The sequence below is a fragment of the Xenopus tropicalis genome, chromosome 10 (assembly GCF_000004195.4).
Source record: "Xenopus tropicalis strain Nigerian chromosome 10, UCB_Xtro_10.0, whole genome shotgun sequence".
In the NCBI taxonomy this organism is placed as follows: Eukaryota; Metazoa; Chordata; class Amphibia; order Anura; family Pipidae; genus Xenopus; species Xenopus tropicalis.
The window spans coordinates 29,898,429-29,918,466 of record NC_030686.2 but is presented as its reverse complement, the minus strand read 5'-3'; the positions used below and the strand labels follow the sequence as shown (position 1 = coordinate 29,918,466).

The 20,038-nt window shown below is 40.0% G+C and overlaps 1 long non-coding RNA gene across 1 annotated transcript; it reads left to right on the top strand.

Annotated features, from left to right (window-relative positions):
• Positions 1–4,367: 4,367 nt before the first annotated feature.
• LOC116407988 lies at positions 4,368–18,393 on the top strand. The gene is made up of 2 exons (XR_004220664.1): positions 4,368–4,526; positions 17,588–18,393. It is a non-coding gene; the product is annotated as an uncharacterized LOC116407988 (long non-coding RNA).
• The last annotated feature ends 1,645 nt before the right edge of the window (positions 18,394–20,038 follow it).

Here is a 20,038-nt window from a genome sequence, read left to right as displayed (position 1 = left end):
CCGAGTGTCGATTTCCAAGGTAGGGTGTTGAACATGATAGATAGTGTGCATGATGTGTACTCCCAACAGAAGGAGGTTCTGTATCTGCCGATGTCCCCTTCACAATGTGGGAATACATGATCCAAAAAAGGTGCACTGTACATTCTGGTCAAGCAAAGTTGTTACTAACGTACTAACTGCAGTTTTCATTCAGTTTTCAGTTTTCATTTTCAGTGTGCAAGCAGTTAGAGAACCACACAGCTTCCATACCTCCATATATACTCTTCATTATGGAGTAAAAAGGCCAAGATAATCATTGAATGAATATGAACTTTCCCATTTGCAGAGTACTCCAAAATAAGTTGAAGCTTCCTCTACATTCCTACTTGTAAAATAGAATTGTCTGTGAGACCTCCCTATTATTTCTTTTAATGAATGAATTTTCCAGCCACATTGTCTGTGTCACTGTTTTTTGTTTTTCAAATGACTTTTCTAAAACATGTTTAATAACTGCAGCCCGGGGCATTCAAGGAACTGACTCACAGCGAGCTGCATGATAACAGCATATTAAACATTCCACAGGAGTCCATCAAAAACCACTCTGTGAAATCAAATCTCTGAAAAAATACCTGCTTTATTACCACTGGCAACCTCTTCCCAGTACCACATTCTAAACAGTCAGAATTAGAAACTGGAATCCGGACAAGAGCTAAATTTTCTCTTTTTCCCCCTATCCATTTTTAGGTTTTACAGACATGTCTGTCTCCATCTTTCCCTGAATTAAAATCTGCAGAGAGTTTTCATTTTGACCATATGTATTTTTATACCTAGCAACAGAGGCCCATCATTGACAGAGAGAGGTTGTGGTCAATCAGACAGTGACAGTAGTAGTTATACACATGAGTGTTGGCCATTGCGAGCAACCTTCACCTTAGGATGCACCTTGTGAGACCGTGCCCATTGTGTGCAAAGGGGGAGATTCTGCTTTGTCCTAATTCACAGAGTAAGCACATGGAGCATAGATTTAAGTGCAGAAAAGGTGGGTGCTCCACACTATAAGTATAACCTATTCTTTTCCCATAGTACACCCAGGGTTGGACTGGGGGGTGCAGGGTCCACCGGCCCTGCAGGTGCCCCCACCATCTGCATCCCCTGCACCCCCTAAACCCCCGCAGGGGCCCCCACTGAGCCTCCCTTACCCCCCACAGGGTCCCCCACCTGACGTCCTCCCCTGAGAGCACATAAGTTTAACGTGTAAGGGCAGAAACTGTCAGCCGGGGGAGCGCTGGCAAGGGTCGGGTCTGGGCTGCTGGGACCCACTGGGTTTTTTCTTGGTGTCCTGGCGGCCCAGTCCGACCTTGAGTACACCAAGCTCTCTCTTGGTCCATAAGAGGTCACTGTTTCTAGAATAGACTATGAGAAAAATACATTAATTTTATTAACTCTATTTAGAGAATAATACAGATTTATCAATTTACAGATAAGGATTGGAAAGAATTCTGGTTCAAGTGTATTAAGGATCCTAGTCAGCGTGGCCTTTACTTTACTAAATATGATTGGTGTTGCTTATAAAGGTATTAGGGATCATTTACAAATGTAAGAGGCGAGTGCAAAGTGCAAGTTTAGATGCAAATTGCCATATTTTGCCCATAATGCAGTGATTTTTTTCTCCCATATAATTCCAGCACAATTGCAGTCATGGTCCAAGTTGCATCTTCCACTCTTACGTTTAATGCATCAAAACAAAGGATTTTGCACTTTTAACCAAACTGGGTGCAAGTTGCCCCTATTTTCAGGGTGGGGTAGAGTCACTTCTGGAGAGTGTCTTCAAAAAGGCTTTACTGGGCACAATTCTGCTACATTTATTGCTCAAACCTGATGTGCCTAGCAGCAACAGGCACAGTTGTACAGTAGGAGAGGCAGGATGGATCGATTTGCAACCATGTGGGAGCATGTTTGGACACAGGTACCTATGAATTTTCTCAATATGTGTTTGTTTTCCATTGCAATTATTTTTGGGCACCAGCACTTGTGGGAACCTTTGTAAATTACTTCTATTTTCTACAGTGCTGCTGCAATAATATTTAGCCTATGGCTCTTCAGCTGCAATTAAGCACCAGGTATAATGACTCCTTGGGATTCAACCTTGGTGCTTTTCCAAGTTGTTCTAGTTGAAAGTTTAGGAATACTTGGGGAATCACCTAAAAGAAACAGGATTGCTTAACGGAGAAAGGGAGTACTGGTCAACTTGACTTGGTTTGGAGATGAATTCCCAGTGGCCCCGACCCTGTTGGGCCCTGCCACCTGCCTGCACTGTGCTCCATTCCCAGCCACTGTAAAAAATAAAGATGACCTATGTTCCAAATTGGAACACACAGGAATGGAAGCAGAGTGGGGAGCAGTGGTGGGCCATTGAGTTGGGGACCCGCTGGGCCATGGGTACCCAATCAGACTCTGATTTTACATTACCTAGTGGTATTATTTTAACTTTTTATTTGTACCTCAGTGGATTTAACTTGCAGAGAAAGATTCTAACAACACAAATTTTTATGTGAATGTGTCCATTTGAGAGGGGATGATTTTTACCCAATGTCTATCGCCCATACTCAACTACATTTTATAAAACATTGTATTGAAATTGGCAAAAAAAAATGGAATCTCCCAGTAATATGTTTGAACAACCCCTGCAGCCACCAAGTAAAACCTGAATATCAGAGAAGAGAAATTTAGACGGCATTCAGGGGTAAATAATACGAGTAAATAATTTCGATAACATTGCCTAGGGCAGTCTGGAACTGACAGACAGCATGCCAATTGTGGAATTAACTACTAAATCACTACTGTGAATTCTGGTGAATTCTGGCACCCAGTAATATTAAGATGGTTTATGGTTCTTATGCCTTGCAGAATTCAGGGTTCACTGGAAACCCAGCCTAAAAACAATGAAGCTGCTATTAGATTATTATTTCGTAGGAAAGAGAGTGCTGTCTTGCTGATGGGATGTCTCACTGGGTACACCATACCTTGTCCCCTATTTCGACCGACACAAACCTCCACAGCACTCCATTTAAGTTTAGAAGTTTAGAATGAAATTGGGACTTATTGTGCCATAAGTCGAAGGTTGGGACTTATTGTGTCATAGTCAGGCCCGGATTTGTGGAGAGGCCACAAAGGCCCGGGCCTAGGGCGGCAGAAGTTTAGGGGCAGCATGCCGCCCCACTGCAAGAAAATGTTTAAATTTGGCTCCCATACGGAGCAGTCGGAACCTCTCCCCACTGCTCCGTATGGGAGTTTAAAGGAGCGCATGCGCACTCGCGGCTGCGGGCGGGGGGTCGCGTTCGCGCATGCGCACGGGGAGAGGGGGGGGCGGCCTTGGGGCGCCCAGAACAGTAATCTGGCCCTGGTCATAGTCAGGGGCTCTCTGGCATGGAGAGGGGTTAAACCTACCTGAAGCTTTCCACCAATCAACTGCAGGGGGAGGCTTTTTAGAGGCCTTGTCTGAGCAAACAGCTTTCGTGTGTTGAAGTGGGGTATTGTGGAGAGCTTATTTTGATTAGTCAGTGAGTTCCAGCTATCAGTTAGGTTTTGACCCCGGCATGTCCAAATTTGCTTTGTGTTGATCCTTGGGTACCATGTTATTGGTTACGACCTGAGTTTGTTCTACTTTCTGGTGTGAGTTTTAGTTCTGCATCCAGACAAATTCAAGTCAAATTCAAAATTGTTGGTGTCATTTTTAATGGGTCAAAAATCTAAAAACCTTGACAAACTTGAATTGATTAAATAGTTAAAATTTAACCTAGAACAGCTCCCATTGACTTTTACACGGCCTTGCAAGTTTTTTGCGTTGTTATAACAATAATTTGTCCACACAAAACTTGTACTGACTCTTTATACTAAGAGCAACTATTTGCTTCGTCCTCAGTGTGGGCCATAGTTCCCACAACATTTTTGGGTTTTAGAATGGAAAATCCAGAGGGATTCCCAGCACTTTTCTTACTTCTGGATGTTTGTGAAAAGGGACTAAAACCTACACATCCTGCAAGGTAAATGGAAGTCCACAAACTCACCAACTGTTGCTGAGTGAATAAAGAAAATGGAAGACATAGCAAAGAAAAAAGTCTCCACTCTTACAATGTTATTATTAGTATTGGGCCATTTAGCAGCCCCAGACACGGCACCTTAATGGTCTCATAAACCATGCTGGCATACCTGTGCCTGTCACTTTAGTCCTTGCTAATGAGAGTTTGTTGAATAAAAGACCTGAATAAAATCTAGTATATACAGTATAGTGTGAACTGGCAATGGGAAAAGAGTTTTAAGAGAGATATATTTCCCCAAGGTTCATCTCCTACTCCCTGATGTATAGCGGCCCTGAGTGGGTTAATTCCCCAAGGAAGTCTCACCTGTGGAATAATTATCAGGCAGATCTGTAGCAGCCAGAGAGAGTGACGGCCCAGACTGACTGAGACCTGAGCCCGGTGTGGGGGGGTCTGTGCCTGTGGGGAACAGCTTGGAGTTCTGCTGGTTTGTCCCCAAACTCTCTGAAGGTAAAGTGGCTCTGTGGAGTTGTATTTTTGGGTTTAGCCAGAAATCCCAGTAGGGAACCGGTAGCAGAATGGAAAGCACCCTGTGTAGTAGTTAGAGTGTGGCAAGGGTTTTGTTTTCTTTTGTTTTGTTTATGCTTCTGCCTGACCACAGTCCATTACTGTATGTAATAAACAGACCTTATCCACCTAAAGAACTGTCTGTATGTCTGATCTCGCTCATAATAGCTGAATGGTGGCAATAAGTAAATCTGTCCCAGTTTCAAAAATTCACGAAACCATGGTAAAATTCACAAAATGGTGAAAAGCCATTTTTTTAATTCCTTGCAAAACACCTTGGACTCTATAGAGTTGTTTTCTCATTATGTCTGTGGGTGTTTTCCATGACAACCTTTGTTTGTGGCAACTTGTTTTTGCAGTGAATAGTGATGAGCGAATTTGTCCCGTTTCGCTTCGCCGAATTTTTCGCGAAACGGCGAAAAAATTCGCGAAACGGCAAAAAATTTGCGAAACTAATCTGTCGCGCGGCGTAAATTTTGTTGCGGCGTAATTTCTCTGCGTAATTTCTGCGCGCGGCGAAATAAGTTGTGCGCCCTAGTTTTCCGTTGCGGCGGAAAAATCGGCGCACACGTCAAAAATTGCCCACGCACGACTAAAATTGGGCGTTCGCGGTAAAAATTACTCGTGCGTAACAAAATTAGGCCGCGCGCGTCAAAAATAACCGCGTGACAAAGATTTTTTTTTGTCGTGCGACAAAATTCTGCCGCGCGGCGAAACGAGCCGCACGCCGAATTTTCGCCGCCGTTTCACGAAACATTTCGCCCGCGGCAAAACGCGAAAGTTCGCCGCGAATCTAACTCTGGCAAATTTTTTTGCTCATCCCTAGCAGTGAAGTATTGCAGCAGTTTTGTGGGAATATGGCCGATGATGAAATGCAGAATTTCACTGCAAATACATAGCTGATTTTGTGCATCGCTACTAAATGGTTCTTGAAATGGCCTGCTAACATTTATCTAACTATCTATTCTGTCTTTCTTAGCTGACCACAATATGGTTTGTTTTCCTTCTCCTTTATCCAAATACATGAATTACAGATACAAATATGTTGTAATTACCACATGGTTTTTCCTTCCACATTGCATTTTTGTGGAATACTGTTTTCACTCTGCTTATTTGCTGTACTGAAGGTTGGACTACCTGAAATAGGGATCACAAAAAAAACCATTAAAAACAAAAATATGCTAGTGAGATGTTTTCCTCCAAGGCTTTTTTTGATATGGAACTTGTACAGATCATGTGACACTAGCATGTGACAGTACAAGGGAAAGAGAAGTGGCCCTGTGTATAGTGTAGTGAAGAGCGAATGTGTCCTGTTTCACTGTCCTGATTCACGGCAAAAAATCAGAGAAAAAATGTTGCACATCAGTTTTTTGTCGCTCAGCGAATTTTGTTGCCCATTTTGCGAAATAATCCACCAATGGTGAAACGTGGAAATTCGCCGCAATCCATGCCTGCCAAAATATTTCACCGATCACTTTTATCGTGTCATTACGACTAGGGGAAATCCCCATGCACAAACGTATTGCATCATTGTTCAACATGCAGAATAGCGTTATTATAGTGAATGAGAAAAATCTGAAATGCATCTTGGGAAAAGTAAACTATAGGCTGGGTTTTATTGGCGTATTTACGCTCGAATCTGCTTTTTTTTTAAAAAAATGCCTTGTGTGACCTTGCCCTATGGGGCCAAAAGATTAAAATTCAAGATTGTGTTTTTCCTGCCATTTGAGAACATACAAAAAAATCTCAAAAATTAGTATGAAAAAAATTTGCCAGCTTTTGTCAATAGGAGGTGCATTTTTAGCATTTTATCATTTTATTTTGGAAATGTGTGTGCAAGTGAGAAAAAAGATGTCAAGATCGAGAAAAAAAACGTACCTGCGTCTTGTTTGCAAAGAGAAAGGAACAAATGAGATATGCTCCAATGCGTATTTCTGCCCATAATCAGCCCCGTGTGTGTTCTGACTAGTGATGGGCGAAATAATTCAGCAGGTATGGATTTGCGGCAAATTTCTTTGTTTCTCCATTGGCGGATTATTTCACATAACGGGCTTCAAAAATTACAAAAATCGTAGCTAATTTTTCGGTGAAACGGGACAGATTCGCTCATCCCTAGTTCTGACAGGTAGATTGCCAAAATATTAGCCAAAATAGGGGGATGGAGAGTTATATTTCTGTATAGGGCTGATAATTCTGTTTAGGAGTTTTAGGAAAGGGAAGCCCGATACAGCAATTGCTGAATAAGGGCTTATAACTGGGCAGGACAAACTGCCAGACAGGGGTTAATATCTGGGGCTTAGTTGTTTAGCATTTGGGGGTGAAGCTTAGGGAATTGGAAGCAGGAGCAGTTAAGGAGGGCATCCATTTTGGAGAGAGAAAACAGAGTCCCACCCGCTCTCCCATTGTTACCCTTTGTATCAGTTCTCCCAACTGTGGCCTGGGTTACAGGTTAAATTGACTCAAGAAGGTGACTATTTTGGGTATATGGTTCGTAAAACTACTTTTTTTTGAAAATGACCATTTCCCTGCAAACTGGCGGCTGCATCACTCTGGGGCCAACACAGAGTTGAATAAATCCCACCGCAAAGTCCATATTGTGTTGCCAAAAGCTCATGAACTGTACGTTTCTATAATTACCGCCTGCCCCAAGTAGGTGTTAATTTTCGCACAAGTGTTTGTGAATCATGCGTTAGTATTAATGCGCACTAATTAACGCATGCGAAATGCGACTTAACGCATGAGATAATACTTTAGCAAATCGCACGGTTTTTTTTTTTTTGCGTCAATTTTAAAGCAAAGAAGCATGCAGTATGCTTATTGAATCAACCCTTATGTTGCTTATGTAATAAAGCTGTGGCCAATATAAATTCCAATGAAGGACAAGCTGTAATTGGTTATTATTTCTAGGCCAGTAGTTTGGGGCAAAGGAGGGCAGGTATTTGGCCCAAGTCAAGCGTTTACCAGAGGGGTAATCCTCCTGTTCATTTAAAAGCCTAAATTTGCAGGGACCCATGCTTGTAAATCAAACTAGTTTAGATTGTTTTCATTTTTTGTCTAGTTTTATATTTAGACTGTGTGTGTTTGTCACTTTCACCTGTAATTTTCTATATTCAAACCCATTATTAGGGTGACACAGGTGGGCTTACCATTGCACACCATAAAAATAGATTTTCCAGTATATTATTTCCATCTGTAAATGTGCTCAGATGAGTAGGTAAAACATTCAACCAATTTCAGACAGAATAGCAGTCACTTTGCGAGTCTTTCTTTAGCAAGAATAGATTAAAAAAGAGACAATATTTTCGCTCTTTCCCTCTGCGCAGCCTGCTATGCTAATCTGGATGAATCCATTTTTCATGCCTAGCAATAACTCTCTATTATATAACTGTGTCTGCGGATCATGATGACTGATGGAGAGAAACAGGACATCGATGTCTGTTGGAGTTCAGAAAGCAGTAGGTGTCCTTACAAAATTTCAGAAGCCCAGACCTACACAATACAGATGGGTCCTGAGTAATTTCAGCCTGTGTCTTTGGTATAAGGTTACTAACATACCTCATAATTCTGGGAATTCAGAGTAAAATATAAGTGAAAATACCTAGTCCAGTCCTTCCAATATTTGCCATTCATAGACCTGCTGTTTCTTATTAGAGCTGAGCAAAAATATTAGTGAACTTTGTCACCGACAAAACTTTTGTTTCAAGTAGGGGTGCACTGAATCCACTTTTGCGGATTTGGCTGAACCCCTGAATCCTTTATAAAGCATTTGGGCGAATACCGATTTAGGATTTGGAAGGGTTAAATGTGAAAAATTTTCCACTTCCGTGTACAATTCGGATTCGGTTCGGCCAGGACCATGGATTTGGCCGAACCCTGCCGAAAAAGGCAGAATCCTGGTCGAATACCAAACCGAATTCTGGATCCATTACATCCCTAGTTAATTATGATGAAGTTTATGTAATTCAGGAGGAAATATATTTGGGTAGTGATGGGCGAAATGTTTTGCCAGGCATGGATTCGCGGTGAATTTCCACGTTTCGCCAAACGGATTAAAAAATTTGCAGCAGAAAAATTTGCCGCACGTCCAAAAATTGTCACCCATGTCAAAAGGATAGTCGCGGGCGCCAAAATAATAGCTGCGAGACAAAAGGCCATGGGCGACAAAAGAATAGCGAAGCGAAACGGAACAGATTCACTCATCACTATATTTGGGGGATCTGAAATATTTTAGGGCTCATTTACGACCTCACCACAGTGGGGATCTAGCAAAATAGGACACCATTCATTAAAGGATAAATTCCTTGCTTTTCTGTATAGTTTTACTGCCGGTTCATCCTCTGTTCCGTATCCAGAGGGGGTGTGTAAATTGACACCAGGAAACCCTGTAGCTACTGTATCTCCAGGGTTACCACAAGGGCTATTGCTGCCCTTCACATATACTGAGAAAGCCTATTTAGGACCCCTGATGTTACCTAGGCAAACAACATGAACTTTTAGGGGTGTTTTTATAAACACTGGAAACAAACATTTTCTAATTGGACCAGTGTGGTTAGTGGAGTACCGCAGGGGTCAGTCCTTGGTCCTTTGCTTTTTAACTTGTTTATTAATGACCTGGAGGTGGGCATAGACAGTACTGTTTCTATTTTTGCTGATGACACAAAATTGTGCAAAACTATAAGTTCCATGCAGGATGCTGCCGCTTTGCAGAGCGATTTGACAAAACTGGGAAACTGGGCAGCAAACTGGAAAATGAGGTTCAATGTTGATAAGTGCAAAGTTATGCACTTTGGTAGAAATAATATAAACGCGAACTATCTACTGAATGGTAGTGTGTTGGGGGTTTCCTTAATGGAGAAGGATGTAGGGGTTTTTGTAGGTAACACGTTGTCTAATTCCAGGCAGTGTCATTCTGTGGCTACTAAAGCAAATAAAGTGCTGTCTTGTATAAAAAAGGGCATTGACTCAAGGGATGAGAACATAATTTTGCCCTTTATAGGTCCCTGGTAAGGCCTCACCTTGAGTATGCAGTGCAGTTTTGGGCTCCAGTCCTTAAGAAGGATATTAATGAGCTGGAGAGAGTGCAGAGACTGCAACTAAACTGGTTAAGGGGATGGAAGGGTTAAACTATGAGGTGAGATTGTCAGGGTTGGGGTTGTTTTCTCTGGAAAAGAGGCGCTTGCGAGGGGACATGATTACTCTGTACAAGTACATTCAAGGGGATTATAGGCAGATGGGGGGTGTTCTTTTTCCCATAAAAACAATCAGCGCACCAGAGGTCACCCCTTTAGATTAGAGGAACGGAGCTTCCATTTGAAGCAGCGTAGGGGGTTTTTCACGGTGAGGGCAGTGAGGTTATGGAATGCCCTTCCTAGTGATGTGGTAATGGCAGACTCTGTTAATGCCTATAAGAGGGGCCTGGATGAGTTCTTGAACAAGCAGAATATCCAAGGCTATTGTGATACTAATATCTACAGTTAGTATTAGTGGTTGTGTATATAGTTTGTGTTTGTAAGTAATAGGTCAGGATAGGTTTGTGTGTGCTGGGTTTACTCGGATGGGTTGAACTTGATGGACTTTGGTCTTTTTTCAACCCTATGTAACTATGTAGTATGTTACATCATCGTTGATGTTGCCCATAGCAACCAACATAAACAAAATTCTTCAGCACTCCACTTACCCATAGCAACCAATCATCAATCAGATTTGAACCTAAAAGTTAGAAAACAAAGCAAAGATGTGATTGCTTGCTATGGGCAATATCACCGATAGTGATGAGCGAATCTGTCCCGTTCCGTTTCGACATACTGTAAAATTTGCGAAACGGCAAGAAAATTTGTGAAATAACGAAAAATTTGCAAAACGCATTTGTTGCGTGATTTTTTTTTGTCGCCGCGTATATTTTTTTGTAGCCCGCACTTTTTGAAGCAACCGCGCCCAAAACTGCAGATTCCCTTTAATGCTGGTGGACAGGCTTTACAGGGATACTTGTTTGCTTGCAGTAGCAGAGATTTATTACGGGTGGATAATTTCCCCATGGGGCATTACCCTTAGGCTATTGTCCCCTGGAGAGATAAGTGGCTGCAATTTCTAAAAAGCGCGTTCCAGCGACAAAAGTCGCTCATTTTGTCTCCACATAGAGAAGAATATAAATCGCCAGTACCTAAACCAGCAATACTACTTCAAATCGTTTATCATTCCGAAACGCTTTGAGACCCTTTTTTGAGCAATTTCACAAAGACAGCATTGTCATTCAAAACTACTGAAAATGCTGAAAGTAAAACCCACTGAGCGGAAAGTCACTGTGATTTCCCCATTGCACTTAGGGGCGTATTTATTATGCTGTGTAAAACTAATTCGCCAAAAAACGGAGTAAAAAGATGTGTAAAAAATTACGCCGATTTTACGCCGTTTCTACACGGCAAAGCCTGGCGATGTGTGGCGAATTTTGTCCACGTTTTTTTACATAGCATAATAAATATGTCCCATAATGTCATTTCTATTTGTGGGCGGGGAATATGACACCTGGATTTGTGGGAAATAGAATCTTTCCGTTGTTGAAATCTCTAGTAAACAGGAGGGCCCAGACTGCAGGGGAATGTGTTCTGGGACACCCACAGATTTTTTTTTTTTGAGGGGGGACCCAGCCATTTTTAGTTATACCACTACACTGCATAGGGGGCACCATTTATTCTTTGCTCAGCCCCTATGGCATACACACATATTACAAGTCCTACTAATGCGTTGGTTACAAACCTATTTTGATCAGTGATCCCTCTGATTGTATCTGTATTAAATACATGATCAATTCTAAGAAAGTAGGTCCTAATGTTCATTCTTGGCTGTTTGCCTTATTTCTGCCTCATGAATTTCAATTTGCCCATCAGTTAGTCTTGGGTCTTTCAGCCAATGTTGACATGAAGATCTCAGATGCACAGTTAGAAGAGAGTTACCACACATGGCGATGAGTGAGATAGTCCTAAGGGGGAAAGTAAAAAATTCAATGTGCACCACGATCATGAGCACAAAGCCAAAGCGATGACAGCTTAATGAATAACCCAACTGTTATGACAGGAGCACAATTTACAGTTATAAGAGCAAATATTTCAAATCATATGCTGGCAGGATATGCAAGTTTGTACTATGGGGTTTGGGGAAAAAGGCTGTTTTTCCTTAATGATGCTAATAGGTGAACTATAAACAAAATATTCATCTAAAAACAGGAAAAGGGACACTAGATAGCCTGTTATCACTCATTAATAGGTCCCTGTGTGTATCTAATATCTGGCAAACAATCTGTGGCTACTGCTTTATCATGTACAGGGCCAGCCAGTCTCTTACTCTTAAACCCACCCTCATTTAAAGTAAACATTATTAAGTAGAATAGGCATTTGAAGAGGATTTGAGCAGGAAGAACAATATGAGCATGGAATAACTTACTACCATGTTTCTCAAAAAGAGTCTTTATTAGTGATGAGTGCATTTGTCCCGTTTTGCTTCGCCAAAAAACTCAAAAAGTCAGGAAAATTTGTGAAACGGTGAAAAATCCGCGAAACGCATTTGTCACCCATGTCTTTTTTTGACACGACCGCAATGTTTTTTGATGCACAACAAATTTTTCCACAGCAAAGAATCTGTATTATTTACCGTATAACTCAACTAGGAACATTAGAAATAGATCATCAAGGGTAAGGATATTATTATAAGTGATGAGTGTATTTATTCACCAGGAATGGTTTAGAAAGGAAATTCTACATTTCACCACCAGCAATTTTTTTCTCGAAACGGCGACAAAAATTTGCAGTAAAAAAATTTGTTGAGGGAAAAAAGTTGCAAATTGTCTACGTAAAAAAGTTGCAAATTGTCTACGTAAAAAAGTTGCAAATTGTCTACGTAAAAAAGTTGCCTATTGACTTCAATGCATTTTGCAAATTGTTCGTCATTTCGGGAATTTTTCGGCAAAGTGAAATGGGACAGATTCGCTCATCACTAATTATTACAGCAAATCTGTCCCATTTCGCTTTGCCGAAAAAATTTGCAAAACAACAAGAAAATTTGTCACTATCGCACCTATTTTGATGCAACTCCGTCCAATTTGATGTGATCATGACTTTTTTGACTCGCCACAAATTTTTCCGTTGCGATTTGACAATTTCGCAAAACAATTCGCCAATGACGAAATGCGGAAATTCACTGCAAATCCATGCCTGGCATGGATTATTAACCATACTAATTATTATTAAAAATTACTTTGTTTGATCAGTGGTGGAGCCCTACCATCATTAAAGATACAATTTGATCAGGACAGATTTCTTACAATAATTAAAGAAAGAAAAAAAAGTATAAAAAGTATAAAACATATTTATATATACACAATGTATTCCATATATAATACCAGTATATGGCAGGATGTGGATAAAAGAAGCCCAAATACAGTGTGTACCTACATATTTGTTGTACATATAAAAGAATTAGGGATGCACCAAATCCACTATTTTGGGATTGCCCAAACCCTGAATCCTTTGTAAAAGATTTGGCTGGATACTTATATGAGAAACAGTGTATAATTTTAAGGATTCTGATTGGGTTCGGCCAGGCATGTGGATTCGGAATCCTGCTGATTAAGCTAATCTTACAGAAATAAAATCCAGTAGCACACTGAAGTTGTAAGCCGTGTTAAAACGTGTTTTATTTGCCCAAGTACATACAAAAAACAAGAGCAACGTTTCGGGCCCCTCTCTTAAGCTAATGGTGCACTAATTAGTGTTCAAGTTATAAAGGTTGTGAAGTGGGTGGGGATAGAGAAACCCTCCCCTACTCCAGTGATGACATGGTTAATTGCAGCAATCAGTCCATTTAACCACGTATGTGCATAATGACAATCAGTCCTTGAAAATTCTTATATATAGAAAAGTGTTAACAAATATACATTTAGTTCACATATGTGCATAATTCAAATTCACACTTTGAAAAAATCATTGCGTGAGATATTAGCATAGTGTATAGCTGGAACACTCATATCTGAGACGTATAGAGGACTAGTTCAGCATATCATACTCAGTACCTCCCGAAACCTCCCAACGTTGCTCTTGTTTTTTGTATGTACTTGGGCAAATAAAACACTTTTTTACATGGCTTGCAACTTCAGTGTGCTACTGGATCTTTTTGCTGTTGGATATTGACCCCCATGGAAGGTGAGGTTCTTCCAGTGTTTGGCACCTTATGGGTATGTTACCAGAGAGTTGAGCTCCCCAATCCTACTACTGCTAGATTAAGCTAATCTTGGCCGAGTCCGGAACCGAATGTTGGATTCAGTGCATCCCTAAAAAGAATAATGTTCAGAACACAGAAATAAGAAGACATTAAAGTACATAATCTGGGGTCTATCACCCATTTTATCTGTTGGAAAGTTCCTCAGTGTGCGGTACAAACACAGTTGTACTGTGTGCTCAGTAGTCCACTAGGAAATGTGGAATTTCTGGGCTCAGTCCAGCTGTATAAAATAGGGGTTTGCTAAAACTGGTAACACTCTCAATATTATGGTTCTGTGGAAAAAATAAAGCATCTTATTATTCTCATCGTGACCACTGTTCTGTGCTGTCCAAGTTTTTCAAGTGCTGGGAGGATTATCTGACAGACAACATGTCCGAGGGCTGGATTATATTAGAATAAGGATTTCATGAAGAGTCTATAGAGCCTGCAGCGGGTAGCCACATCAGCCTGTGGGTCTCTAGTTGGACAACCCGGCTATTTAAAGACAGAGATAGATTTACTGTCTATAAAGGTTAAGGACACCGATTTCCATCAGTAGTTAAAAGATTCTTCATAGCCATATCACAGGGGCTCCATCATATATATTCTGCAGTTAATACTAAATCGACTCCTCTACTTTTCCTATCACAAAGAACGTCTAACTAAGAGACTATCTAATATTTAACATGTTGTATGTCGAGAGGAACTTTCCTAGCCTCATACTCTACTTTGCAAGGAGCCTTTAGGTGCCAATTTAGATTTTGTGAGATGATCAAAATTGAAATAACCATCTCTGGGATCAGTTTGTACAGGTTTTGTAATAACATTAAGAAATGAAAACACATTACGTTAGGATATAAACCCAAAGGTCTCTTGTTAGTACTCTTTAGATACAACAATACAGTTATATAACAATACCAGTGATTTGACAAAATAAAAGGAGAAATGCCTTTCTTTTTCAAAGTGTCTTTAACTGTTTAGTTTTAACTGGTCTTCAGAAGAAACCTGGGGCACTCTACTCACTAAAACTGAGTATTATGGCCTGAAATATGATATTGCCGACAACATCAGCTGTCTGTATTAGTCACTGCAGTCAGCTCTGGAGTTTACCTCTAATGCACCTCATCTAACCTATTCTGCCTTTCTTTGCAAACCACATCTCACTTGTCACACTCCTCCTCCATACAGGACCTACTGTGTGGCTGCTCTTGACTTCACCACAAACCTCTCTCCCCGCAGCAGGCATCTTGTGTGGCTAGAACACATTGCAACATGCCAGTCAATTATTAACTCTGGTATTTGCAAAGTTCTGGCTATATAGCTTAGAGAGGACAAAATTATCTCCTCTTTACCAGCAATCACTTGCCCTCCTAATGTTGCTAAAATACAGCTCCCAACATTCCCTCTCAGCTGCTCTTTTATGGAAAATCCAAGACAGCATTGCACTGGACAAATTTGAGATTGTTACTTTAGTGCAAAATTATTGATGAGGATTTGCACAAGAAACACCAACCAACAAGAAAAAGATACTCCTAAAACAAAATAACTGTATCCTATCTGTGATTCTACTTGTGTGGAATATTTGGATTAGGTATGAACAACTTACATATGGAATAATAATAGTAGTAACACAGGCGGTTCCTGATTACAGTATGGAATAGAAGCCTGGATCATAATATTTCTACTTAGATAGAGAACTGGTTGAAGGATAGATTACAAAGAGTAAACATCTTCTAGTTGGATCAGTGTTGTTAGTGAAGTACTGCAGGGGTCTGTCCTTGGCCCTTTCCATTGAATGTGTTTATGAATGACCTTGAGGTGGGCATTGTAAGTGCTATCTCAGTTTTTGCTGATACTAAATTGTTCAAAGCTGTTAGTTCCATGCAGGATGCTGCCAATTTGCTGAGAGATTTGATTAAACTGGAGAATTGGGCAGCAAATTGGCAAGTGAAGATCAGTGGTGATAATGCAAAGTTATGCACTTTGGTAGAAATAATATAAATGCTAGCTAAACACTAAATGGTAGTGTGTAGTGGCTACTAAAGCAAATAAAATGCTGTCTTGCATAAAAAGGGATGAAACATAATTTTGCCCCTTTATAGGTCCCTGGTAAGGCCTCACCTTGAGTATGCAGTGCAGTTTTGGGCTCCAGGCCTTAAGAAGGATATCAATGAGCTATTAAGGGTGCACAGACATGCCATTAAATTGGTAAAGAGGAATGGAAAAATTAAAAAAAAAAAAAAAATTAAAAAACAAAAGACCATCAAGGTAGGAATTGAGAAAAGGCACTTGTGAGAGGATGGTTCTTTCCAACTACAATAGGACATTATAGACAGATGGGGGATCTTTTTTATATAGAGAAGAACCAGAGAACAAACTCTTTAGGCTTGAAGAATAATAATCATTTCAATGCCAGCTGATATAAATTGCCAACAGCGCAATCTTACCTACCCCACCAAACAAGACTATTTAATCAGAGCAGGAGGGCTGCTTCTCCTCTGCACCAAGTCCTCTGCTTTATTTTCTCTTCCCATCTAGGTGTATGCATTAACCCAGGTAAACCCCGATACTAGCACACTGCCATTCATAAACTTGGCACTTCGGCTGTCTGGACCCCCCCTTATTGTGTAAAGATTTTGTACAATTTCTATTTTAATATCAAATCCCCGAATCCTTTGTGAAAGCTTCGGCCAAATACCAAACCGAATCCAAATCCTAATGTGCATATACAAATTAGGATAGGTAAGGGTTAAAGAGAAGAGCTTGCTTTGCGCGCAGTGGAAAAAGTCACATGATTATAAGGATTCAGATTTGGTTCGGCTAGAGGCATGAATTCTGATCTGAATCCTGGATTCGGCACATACTGTAATATATAAAGATATATAAAATAATAATAAACAAATGGTTTACTAGAAGGTGGCACATTTGGGTAAGTTTTATTCTGCCTTCGTGATCCAATCAATGTGACACAATCCTAGGGCTGAATTATGAAGTGCTAAATTGCACAAGTGCAGTTGCCCATAGCTACAATTGACAAATTTACTATTATTTACTATTTGGGGACTGTTGAAAGCTAATTCTTGATTTGTGGAATTCGGACATAGACTAGACCTCCCATGTTTCCTTATGTGAACAGGTAGCCCACGCCTCTGGAATAATAATATAATAACAATAATGCATCTACTAATGATAATTATAAAGAATAATCATTTATTTTAGTTTGAAAATGAATCCAGTGAAAGGTCTGGTAAGCCAAATGTAGGATCATGCTTAAATCAGCCCCAGTTCAGTACCTCCAAAATAAAATGGAAAAAATATCACATTTTGCTATTAAGCCTAGGAGACCATAAACATGCATTCATCTTCCACAGACGCACTGTGCTTTTCAAAGGAAAAATAATCAGCAACTCATCTGCAAAGAACATTCTTAAATCTATTTTGTCATGTGTTTTCGATAAACTCCAATTGTGGTGGTGTTTTTTAAATGAATTTGAATTGTTTATGCACATTAAAATACAGCAATAAGTAATGTTTTCCTCTATAAATTAGATTACATCTGTAATACATTCCAATCTCTGGGCTACATGTGTATCTATTTCCCGGTCTTAAACCATAAAGCAAGTCTGGACGTAATACAGGCAGGGAAATTAACAGCAATAGCAATGATGTCTTCCATCTCCACTAGGCTCCAAGGGGGTCTGGATTTATCTTTGTACGCTTAATTAAATAAGACCTCTCTCTCCACCCTTCGCCAGCTATTTCACTGATCAACTCCAGATGTGGGGAGCAGACGGATTCCACTCAAACCATGCTGCACAAACAGACACAACAGAAAAACTGCTGAAATCTATCAATGTAGTTGCCTTGGCGATATTTGCGGAAGGGCAAACTTCTAGGACAGATGTTCCCCAAAGCTTCTTTTTGGACTGTGAATAAAAAACAACTCTCACTACTGACACACCAGAAAATGCAAGATTTTGCTTCAATAGATTCTTGTACAGTAAGATTATATCAGATATACAGCTGCCATATCTCCAGACTCTTTGCATCTCAAGATAAGTCTTGCCGCTCTGTCACAAGTCTGCATTTTGGAGAGAGGCCAATCTCCCCGAGGCAACTTCCTACTAGCACTCAGCTCTATGATCCTTAGCAGGTCACAGTTTAATGAAAACAGAACACTTCCATTCTTCTCCCCTAAGGGAAAGGCTACACATCGGGTTGGAATAGTATGCAGCACTTAATGAAGATTGCTTCAGTAAAGAGAAAATATTTCTAATCTCTGCATGGTCGATGCACCTGGAGCATCAGCTTACCGCTTTATACAACAAAATGTTTTCCCCATTAGGGAGGAGACAAAAACTATTTTATGTGGTGATACTCATTGCTATAATCATCTATTAGGTACTGACCTCTACGGCAATAAAAGACACGGTTGATACCCAATATGTGTTTTCTTGAAAAGATTTACTCATGCTCCTAGACTGCAAATGTAAGGTTCTTAAATCTCCTTTATTTGGATACTCTTCATCTATTAAAAATAAATACATCAGACCTAGCTCAATTCCAGGTACTGCATTGGAATTATTCATGCTTTGTTGACATTCAGATTAGACAATTTTGCATTGGTGCAAAATTGTAGTTGTAATAGCAACTAATGAACAATTTGTTTTGAACTATAAGCTGGACAACAAACCTCAAGGGGTTAAGAATGGGGGTAACAGAATGCCCTACTCCTATTAATGTTATCATTGGTTTTCATTATTTATTTTTAATAGTTTTGAATTATTTGCCTTTCTATTCTGCCTCTTTCCAGCTTTCAAATGGCAGTCACTGACCCCCTGCTTTTGCTCTGTAAAGGCTACATTGTTATTATTATTGTTACTTTTTATTACTTATCTTTCTGTGCAGGCCCTCTCCTATCCATATTCCCATCTCTCGTTCCACTCCCTAGTTGCTAGGGTAAATAAGACCCTAGCAACCAGATAGCTCCTAGAATACCAAAAGAGCTGCTGAACAAAAAGCTAAATAACTGAAAAAACATAAAAAATGACGACCAATTGCAAATTGTCTCAGAATATCAATGTCTGCATCATATTAAACGTTAATGTAAAGGTGAACTACTAGTGATGAGCGAATCTGTCATGTTTGGCTTCTAAGAAAAATTTGCGAATCTTTGAAAAGAATCGCAAAATGTCTAAAATATTTTTATGTGTGTGACATAGGCAACAATTTATTTGTTGTGTGGCGAATTTTTCCGGGGACACCCATTTTGTGAAAAAATCCGCCAATGGCGAAACAAGGAAATTCGCTGCGAATCCATGCCTGCCGGATTATTTCACCTATCACTATAAAATACCCCTTTAAACCCTGGCCTTCATCTTAAGGCTTTCCCCTTATTTTATTTAAACATTCTCCCTGGGAGGGGGATGAATGATAGGGGGTTAGTAATGAGCAACATTTTCCACCAGCATTTACATAAAAAAAAATCATAGGCTCTAATGGGTGCAAAAAAAAAGTAGCATGGTTAAAAAAAAAATATTGTGGACTATGGAAAAAGTTGCTCCACAAAAAAAAAAAAAACACCCATTGACTTCAAAGCATTTCACAAATGTTTCCGTTATGTACATTTTTTAACATCAGTACATACAATGTCAACCTCAAAAACTGCCTATGGAACCTTTCTTCCACACGGCAATGCAGATGACAAGGGGACATCCACCAAGATTGAAGGAAACACAATTTTGCCATTGACACAGGAAGGATTTCTTTACTGTAACAACAGTTTATGGAGCTGCCTACCAAGGCAGATGGTAATGAGCCCTGCTTGGGATTGGGTAAATGTGAAATAGCCACAAAGCAGCTGATTTCTGACTGTTTTCTGATTGTTACAGTGATTTGCAGGAAACATGTATGGAGACTAGGATGGGGTATGGGGTCTTCTATATTACAAAGCAAAAGAATAAATTCTGCTCCACCCTGATCTGCCTCCTGAAGTGACATCCATATTATAGTACAGGTATGGGATCCCTTATCTGGAAACCCATTATCCAGAAAGTTCAGAACTATGGAAAGGCCATCTGCCATAGACTCAATTTTAATCAAATAATTCACATTTTTTAAATAGATTTCCTTTTTCTCTGTAATAATAAAACAGTACCTGTACTTGATCCCAACTAAGATATAATTACCCCTTATTGGGGGCAGAA